A 10,316-nucleotide genomic window follows, 5' to 3' on the forward strand; every position below is an offset into this window, starting at 1 on the left:
GAGACTTCCATTTTTCTTTTCCTCCTCTGGGGAAACACGCTGCAGGACTGTGTGGGTGACTTTGGGCAGGAAAATTAAGAGCATTGCTCTCTTTTTTCTTGCTGTAATGCAGAATTTAAAAAGCTATAGCTAAAACAGAAAGAGATCAGCTCTTACAAGTTGGTTTTATTTTGAAAAACACAACTCCATATCTTTTGAGGTTTTAAGACTGAATTAGAGAAACTGTAGTTGTTGTTTCCAGTCTGTCTTCCTGATTCTGAATGTCTGCAGCACACACATGCGTGTCTGCGCTCCGTCTCAAAGGGTCTCAAAGGTCTGATCCTGTTACACTAATGGCTGCAGCCTCGCCATCCTTTTAATGGCATGCAGAGTTCACCGGGGACAGATGGATGGCAAGGGGATGAATGAGAGGCACACACACACTTGCATGGCTGCATGCATGCACTGCACATGAAATACATGGAAGTGCTGCCACACGTCTCCATTACTGCAGACAGTTACTGACGGGGCATTTAATCATAGAGATAACATGTTCACCTAACAAGGCCTGGCAGTTTAAAACCCCTCCAGTCCTTCTTCAAGGACCACTTTATCAAATCTGTGGTTTTCCATACACTTTACAGTTCTCAAAATACAAGCCCTATTTCCAAAAAGGTTGGGACACCGTCTAAAATGTAAATAAAAACAGATTATGGTGATCTGCAAATCCTTTTCAACCTTGCAAAACAGATGGATACGCCCGTTTCCGTGTTTCTCACTGGCGAATCCATCTTGCAAAGCTCCCATCTGAACCATTTGAGCCCAGCAGAGTCGAGGCGTAAGCAAGCAGCAACAATGTGGCGCCTGGTAAAGCGCCAGTTTTATCAGAACTTGACAACATTTCTTCAGTAAAAGAAGAACAAAGAATAGCAGTAAGTTGTTTTCTTTTCAAAAACGACAAAAGTCGTGTACTGACATGTCTACAGTTACCATGGTTTCCGTTATGCTGCGCACCCCAGTAACAGCAGCTACGTCATGTGTTTTTTGCTCTGATTGGCTCGTAAAGCTGTGACAGACGGAACGTTCATCCAATCACCCTCTGAGTTTTTTTCGAAGGCTTTCCCAAATACTGTATATCGAAGGTTTTACAGATGGATGTGTTTCACACATCCATCTGACGTGTCAGGTTATTTTCAACCTACATTCAGTGAAAAACAGCACAAGTTAAGATATTCAATATTCAAACTGATAAATTCAACACATATTCTGAATTTTATGCCTGCATCTGATATAAAAAAGTTGGGACAGGAGCATGTTTCCCACATATGTATGCTTCGCAGTCAAGGTCATGCTTGATGGCATCTCTTTATCCGGGCCTTTTCACCCCTGGAAATACACCCAAGGATGAATGGGGGTCTTTGGCCCTTTGGGACATTCACAGCACGTCCAGGGGTTCAAGCCAACCCTACTACCTGCCTGTATTGTACCCTACCTGCCACAACTACCTCTTTCAGGTGTGGACATTGTAATTTTTTCAGCAACTTATTTTCCCATGCCCCTGGTGATATGCAAGGGCATCCAGAGCAGTACCAGGGTTGTGTCAATCCACTTTCCTGCCTGATGGTGCCCTCGTATGGACTTCCTCATCACATCCACGGCTTACATTAGCTGCAAGTTTTGGCCCAAACATGCCTCAAAGTTCAGAGTACTATTTTTTTTTAATGTTTGGAGAAAAGTAATCCAAACTTTCTGAATGCTTTGTTTTAGTTAGAGATGTTAAAATGTGTATTGGCCTTTATATTGTATCTACCATTCCTTGTATTGCAATAATCAATACAGCTAGCATGTCCATGTGGTCTACAGTATGGGTCCCATGTGGGTTTGTCAGTGGGTTCCATGGTGGCACAGACTGTGATTGCTCATGTGGACTGCAAGTGTGGATCAGCCCAAAAGAGACCCGTATAGGCCCCATCTTAAGAGATCCAACATGGATCCTACTTGTTGTAAACATGGACAATTGCAAGGATCTCCAAGATGGGTCTTATATGGGTCTCTTACAGGCTGATCCACACTTGTAGTCCACATGGGCAATCACAGGTGGGGCCATCATGGAACCCATGGACAAACCCACATGGGACCCATATTGTAGCCTGGATATAGCCCATATGGGGCCCACATGGACATGCTGGCTGGGTTCAGAGTTTCTGTTAATGTATTTGTGCTTCATAATGCCTCATATATTTTAAATGTTGGACTTGACTCGACATGCATATAGGCCAGTTTAGTACATGTATTCTTTTACTGTAAAGCCATGCTGTTTTAACCTGTGCAGAGTGGATGAAAGGATATGTTGATCCAAAATATGTACATACCTCCCAGTATTAATGGTGCCTTCACATATGTACAAGTTACCCATGCCATGGGCGCTTATACACCATCACAAATGCTGGCTTTTGAGCTTTGCTTTGATGACAATCTGGATGGTATTTTTCCTATTTAGCCCTGGGACTCGATTGCTATTATTTCCAAATGTGGACTCGTCAGACCATAGAACAGTTTTTGACTTTGCATCAGTCCATCTCTGATGAGCTTGGGTCCAGATAAGCTGGTGGATATTGTTGATAATGGCTTCTGTACATGGTAACTTAACTGACAATGGTTTTCTAAAGTGCTCTCTAGCTGTCATTGTAATGTCCAGCATGGAAGGATGTTGGTTTTTAATGCAGTTCTGCCTGAGGGGTCAAAGGTCATGGGTATTCAGTGCTTGTTTTAGGCCTTTACTTCATGATTTCTCCAGAGAACCTCATACCATCACTGATGGTGAATGACTGAGCCTTTCAGGAGTGCTCTTTTAGACCCTATCATGGTACTATCACCTGTTACCAGTTAACCTACTAATTAGGTGTTTTATTAGGAGTCCACAACTTTCCCAGTCTTTTCTTGCTCCTGTCCCAACTTTTTGGGAATATATTGCAGGCAGCAAATTCAGGATGTGTGCATACTTTTCAAAACAATAATTTGATCAATTTGAATTAAATGTCTTGTCTTTGCTGTATAAACTGATTAAAAGTTAAGGAGGATTTGCAAACATGTTCTGTTTTTATTCACATTGTACACAACGTCCAGACTTTTTTGGAAAAGGGGGATGTCTAAAAGACTTCTTTACATAGAGGAAGAGCAGGACAACCTCCTGGCCACAAAACCTACTTCAAAAGTCCTACAGCAAGGATGCAGATGATGCACAGATGTTCAGGATTCACATAATGTTTTTTTACTGTATGCTACTTTAGCTGCAGTATGCACTTCCCCCCTATATCCCTATTTTTAACTTCCTAGCTCCCTTATGCCTCCGAGGCAGAGAAGTACATTGTTGTTGTTTGTTTGCACAAGGCTGAAAGCGCTCGCACATACAGTATTCCTCCGTCATCAGGGAGCGGCTGCAGCCTTGAGGTTAAAAAAGCGGGGATTATGGTTGAGAAAATACTGGCTGGTGTCGCAGGAAAGGCTCGGAAAAAAACAGAAAATGTTCTGTCTTTTAGTAAATAATTCTAGGATACTGTTGAACAAAACTGAATTCCTGAATGTTTAATAGCAAAGATAAATGTGCTGTTTTCTTGGAAATATAAGAAAAAACTCTGAGATAGTCTTGAGAGGCTTTTAAACTTTTAATTTACCAGTGGGACTGGTTGTTTGTTAATGTTTCACACATGCACAGCAAAGATGCACTATGGGTCAATCAGGATATTTCACTGGACCACCTTCCTTATCCCTGTACACAAAAGCTGGGGGAAAGACATATTTTCTTTTATTTGTTTAAGTAGTCATGATGTCTGCTGTAGATTCATTTATTTAACAGTTGCATGCTGTTTTATAACCACCAAGTGGAATGAGAGGTTAAAGTGCCATAAGATTTTTTTTTAGGTAGTAGTAGTGATAAAACAAGTTAGTTTTAAAAGTTACACTCGCCAACACTGATCCTTTCATAGTGTTCTTGAGAATATGAGAACAGACCTTGGCCTCTGACCTTCAAAATCTAATCAGTTCATCCTTGAGTCAGAGTGAACATTTGTGCAAAGTTTGAAGAAATCCCTCAAAGCACTCTTAAAATGTTGCATTTCCATGACACCTAGCTACATAAGTAATGTAGCTAGGTAGCCAATATATCTAGAGCTTAAGCTAACAATATTATGTTATATTTAAAAAATAAAAGCTAAAGCTAAATTAACATAACTTGGCTTACATGGTAATGTTAGCTACATAATTAGCATAGCTATGTTAGATTCAACTAAAGCTATGTTTAATAAAGTTGACTGTGCAGGCTGTTTACATGAAAATAACTTGTCTTCCATGAGAACACTAACACTGCTAATGTAGCTAAAGATTAGGAAGCTAAAAAGCAATGTTAGCTACCCAGTTACATTGGTAATGCAGCTAGGTGGCAATTGAACTTGAGCTGAAGTTAACATAGCTACGATGGTAATTTAGTTGACATTACGAAGTAAGTGAGCTAAAGCTAACGGAGCTGCAATAGCTATTTAGTTGACACTACTACGTAAGTGAGCTAAAGCTATTGCAGCTACGATGGCTATTTAGTTGACACTACTACGCAAGTGAGCTAAAACTAACGTAGCTAAGATAGCTATTTAGTTGACACTACTACGTAAGTGAGCTAAAGCTAACAGTTAAGATAGCTATTTAGTTGACACTGCTACATAAGTGAGCTAAAACTAACGTAGCTAAGGTAGCTATTTAGTTGACACTACTACCTCAGCTTTAGCTAAAGTTAACATAGTTACGATAGCTATTTAGTTGACACTACTACCTCAGCTTTAGCTAAAGTTAACATAGTTACGATAGCTATTTAGTTGACACTACTACATCAGCTTTAGCTAAAGCTAACATAGCTACGATAGTTATTTAGTTGACACTACTACATCAGCTTTAGCTAAAGTTAACATAGTTACGATAGCTATTTAGTTGACACTACTACATCAGCTTTAGCTAAAGCTAACATAGCTACGATAGTTATTTAGTTGACACTACTACCTCAGCTTTAGCTAAAGTTAACATAGTTACGATAGCTATTTAGTTGACACTACTACATCAGCTTTAGCTAAAGCTAACATAGCTACGATAGTTATTTAGTTGACACTACTACATAAGTGAATGAAGCTAATATAGCTATATTTAGTTACCTAATAAAATTAACTAGGTAGCTACCATGGCTACATTTGCTTTAGATAAATCTACATTTATTAAGCTGACTAAATAGTGCTTGCTAGACAAGAGGTTGTCCTCTATGAAACCACATTAAAGCAACAAACGTAGCTAAGGATAAAGCTAACAAATCTGAGTTTGCTTATGTTTTGTTTGCTAAAGCTAGAGCTGTCTCATATTCACACAAACAATGGCTTTTGTATCTTTGTTAGCTTTAACTTAAGCTAACTGACTATGGTAGCTGTGCTAGCTACCTCAGCTTTAGCAAAAGCTAACGTAGCTAAAGTGAGCCACAGTTTGCGTAACTACTTCTAAAACATGTCTATACATAATTTAATTTTGGATTAGACCCCTGACCTTTGTCAGTCTTATTTAAGAAATGTTTCTTTTGTTATTTCATGATTGTTACTGCCAGACTTTGCTTGTGAATAAAGTTGAGTTGGAAAAAAATATTAAAAGTGGCAATGCAATGTGAATCATGTACTGTGGCATTATAAAGGGAGATATAAGAACGTTCCATCCATCTGATGTGTAAGGAATATTAATATATTTTATAGCTTACATTTTTTTCATTGCAAGCTGACTTTTCACGGAGTATAACACTACCAAGCAACACGCTTTGATTTGAAGGGTTAGTACAGCAAGGACATATGAGTGAATCATGACGGCTTTATTATGAATGGGAGTTTTAAGAAGTCACTAGTTCTGGTTTAGTAGGAGTCTTTCTAAACCTGAAGCAGATGTACACTACACCACAGCTGTGATAGCAGAGAGGATTTAAATAAAATCTGTGTTCACTGAGTGACAGACACATGATCTGTGTTTGAGGCTCCTGTTAGTATTCTGATAGTACCGCCACTGTATCTCTGCAAATGGAAACACGAGTCGGAAAGAGCTGATAAACAAACAAGACCTTTTGTGGTCATCCGGACTATGGGGCATCAAGAGGACAAAATTAGAAACGGCACTCAGTTGGGTTAAAGGTGACGATCAGAGGAGTAACACAGCCGCTCATTCACGCCTGTTTTTCCATTCGCGTCTCACCTGTTAATGATTGTGTTGTTTGGAAGGTCACCTTCTGTGGTTGAAAAATTCAAAGAGAGTAATCTGCTCTTTTCATATGTTTATTATGTTATGACTCAGTGGTCCTTCTTTTGAAGAAACCTTCAATGGTGTGACAGAGTTTAATGAGCTCAGCACAGATAAAGGCTTCATAGGTACTGAAATATGTTGATAAAGAGTTTACATGAAAAAAAACCTTTAACCGTTAGGAAGAGTCTTTTCAACTAATCAAAAGTTTTCTCCAGTCAAAAGAGTCACTTATTCTTTAACTATGAAGCCTTTATGATTCTATCTTTGCAACAAGACCAGGTTTAGTGAACATGTCTTTCTAAATGTGAATGTTCATGACAGCAGCACATCTCAAAAAAGTTGGGAAAGGGCTGTTTATCATTGTGTAGCATCCCCTCTTCTTTTAACAACAGCCTGTAAACATTCAGGGAGTGAGGAGACCAGTTGCTGGAGTTTTAGGAGGGGAATGTTGTCCCACTCTTTTCTGAAGTGGGATTTCAGCAGCTCATCAGTCCTGGCTCTTCATACTGGATATTTTGTTTTATGAGGCCTCAAATATTTTGTACTGGTGCTGGGGGGTGGGGGCATGCTGTTGGGATGGATATGGTGTGTGGTTAAGCATTGTCTTGCTGAAATATCAAACGGGGTCATCAACTCCATTTTCACAAGGGCCAGCTTTTTCTTGACCAACTTTGTGGGGGCTGGACATTGTAATGAGTCCAAAAGTCCAAAAATGAATGGCACTTTAAGCCTTGAAGAGTTAGATCAGTCCCTATACTGCAGCCTGCCACAAGGGGGCGATTGAAATATTTTAGCACATGAAGCCCTCCTGATGTCTTTCACTGAGTTCAATTGCTAATACACTGTGTGCTATTGGCCAAAAACTCGAGCAGGAAACAGATTTTCAGTGAAGATTCTTGAGGGGGAAATTGCACTCTCAAAGAGCCTCAAGTGAAAAAACAGGTGTGAAAAACTGCAACAATAAGTGTGCCAAATTACAGAAATACTAATGTGCTTCTTGTCTGATAAGCCATGAGGGTTATATTCAAACTTGAAAAAAAGTCAAACAATACTATGCCATATTTTTGCCTTCTCAAATGTTCTGAATTTAGTAATCACCTGGGGGCCAGATGCTCCATGACCTCTATATGCTTTTCAGCACTGATGCTTTTCCAGACGTGTAAGCTGCCAACACCATAGGCACTAATGCAACCCCATACCACCAGAGATGCAGGCTTTTGAACTGTGCACTGATAATAAGCTGGATGCCCCCTCTCCTCTTTAGTCCACAGGACATGGTGTCCATGGTTTCCAAAAGACTTTCAAATTTTGATTAATGTGACCACAGAACAGTTTTCCATTTGACCTCAGTCCATTTTAAAATGAGCTTTGGCCCAGAGAAGACACAATATCTCTAGATCATGTTCACATATGACTTCTTCTTGTATGATAAATCTTCAACTTGCTACAAGGGTAGCTGCATGTAAACAAACCGTTTCCTTACTATTTTAGCACAGTCAGAGAATACCACTGTCCCCAGAGTCATGCATTTGTGTCAGTATAACTCAGATCACAAAGACATTACCCTTCAAAAAAGCAAATTAGAATTGACAAATGTATGTTATGTCATGTCACTTTGTTGAAATGTTTCTGCACCGAATCCTGTTCTTCCTGTTGTCTTCTGTTCATAACTCCTTAATGTGCTGCAATGTGAGCCAGGATCTGAGGGGTTAACAGTGATCTTCTGCTGAGCAAAGCTGAGCTTTTTCTGCAGCCTTCAGCTTTTGGCTCACTGATACCTAATAAATTCAAGAGAAAGGACTTAATATCAGGCCTGACTTCCTTATATGGGCATGTTATTTGTGCTGAATAATGCAGAAACACCTAAAATCACACTCTGAACCTCTTTTAAACATACAAATTTGCTCTCAGGCCCTTGTTTGGTCTGAGCTGAGTTTTACAATCCTCTCCTCTCTGTAACGTCTGTAGTTGGGCTGTTAACTGTGTCAACATGTTTGAAACACAAGGTTTGTCTGTCACCAAGGGAGAGGCACCTTGTGAGTGACTACGTGAGTCAAAGCTTGTCATCAGGGCTGCTTCCTTTGCCCTGGACTCCCTTGTTTTCGTATCTCAGTTGGAATATTCCAGGTTAAATGTGGGTTAAATAAAGTAGGCTATTTGATCTTTTGCTAACCAAAGCCATCTATTTTATATTTATATAGTACAAGTGTGGTCTGTTTGCAGCGATTATGTTGGTTGATCAAACAATATGTCTAAATTGTTCAGGGAAAATCTCCCTCCCTGCAGGAAAGCGAATGTTTGCATTGTGCAGTATGTGGATGAAGAACTCCAGGTGACTTATTCTCACTGTTTAATCTGAGTCTAGACATAAGCAGACACACTCCAGTGCACATAGATTGAATGTGAAAGACAGCATTAAATATGCATTGTGTACAAGTCACTTTATATAGGGTTTAAGCTATATGAAGAGCTCACGGAAAATGCTTTTATAAGAAGTAGTGCCATTTTCTTTTTTTGTTTGCATCCAATTTGTGTGGAATAGCTTTTGTTTTGTGCTTATTTTTTGTCTTTTCCTTCCCATCCCCATTCTCATCTTGCTCCATTCCCATTGGCTGCCTCTAATGAAATTACTCTCATCCTCTTTCATTCATCAGCTCCAGAGAGTAATGGTAATGAGGTAATGGGTGATGTCTGTTCCTACTGCCATTGCCTTTCCCAACACTCTTCAGTTATTCATACCCCTGCCCCCCTGCCTTCTCTTACTCACCCGTCACTGAGTCTCGTTGATGTTAATTATCGTCTTTCTTCTTTCTATGTTATCTGTGGACTGGATGTAGTCTGATAATGCCGGTTTTTGTCCAGATTTGTATTTTTCCTCTGATTTAACTCGGCAGCTCTCATTTATGGGGTAAAGATGATGGAAACCACTGCCCAGAGATGAGAAAATTATTCAAATATAAATTCAAATATAATGTCTTTACAACAATTTAAACAAGAAAATTGTAAACGTGTGAAACTGTTTAACCTAAGAGCCAATTTACCTCCTTGTACTGCCCTCTGGACATGTCGGGTATGATAAAACTTTGGAAATTAGTTTGCTGTCTTGAGGCGATTCTAAGGTCATCCATCTGCCTCGTCTAATGAACACTGCATGACCCAAAATTAACCTGTCGCCAAGCTACGCACCCTCCTGCTGTATCGCCTCCTTTTCAAGCAGCAGGGTTTTTAAACACTGGCATGCAATTATGGATTAATCACTTGAATCTTAAATTCAAACAACAGTTCGTCATTCACTTTAGGCAGACATTAAGAGCTGGTAAAATATCTGTTTTGCTAGCTGAAATTAGCAAAATACACAGTTTTTATTAGTTGTAGCAAACTAGCTTGCAAGCTAACAAAAAGTCTTTTGATTTGAGAGTTAGTTTCTGTTGCAGCAGATTAAAAAAAAAACATCAGATAGGTCTTAAAGAAGCACTAAAAAGCTCAAAACAAAATATTCTGCTAACACAGTTTGTGTTTACACAAAAAGCCCTAGATGCTAGTTAGCCCTTCCAGAGACAATGGAAGGATATAGCCATCAGCTAGTCTGACATGTTTACACTGTCCAGTCCTGTACTTTTACTGTGTTTTCATTTGCACTTTCCCTTTCAAATTAACATTAGCCCATAACTACAAAAAAATGTGATACTAGGCAATGTGTTTTTCTTTTTCTTTTTTTATTTTCTTTTTATTTTTTTGCTAATATGCTGGCAAGATGCAAGCAAAGAATCACCAGTCACAAATAACACATTATTATATAGCCTGTGTGGCAAAAACATGTAGACAAGAAATCTCAAGTTAAAACAAAAGAATATTTTAGCTAACTAAATCTTTACCATAGGAATAAAAAAGGCTATGTAGTAGCACACAACATGCTAACTCTTTATCTTTTGGCCAATTTAAATTAAATTTTGAAGAAAATAGCTAGCTTGCCAACCATGGTTACTCTTTCAAATTCAAGTTTGAAGATAAAAAGAACTATATAGTTA

This window comes from Cheilinus undulatus, linkage group 23 (assembly GCF_018320785.1).
Source record: "Cheilinus undulatus linkage group 23, ASM1832078v1, whole genome shotgun sequence".
Classification (NCBI taxonomy): domain Eukaryota; kingdom Metazoa; phylum Chordata; class Actinopteri; order Labriformes; family Labridae; genus Cheilinus; species Cheilinus undulatus.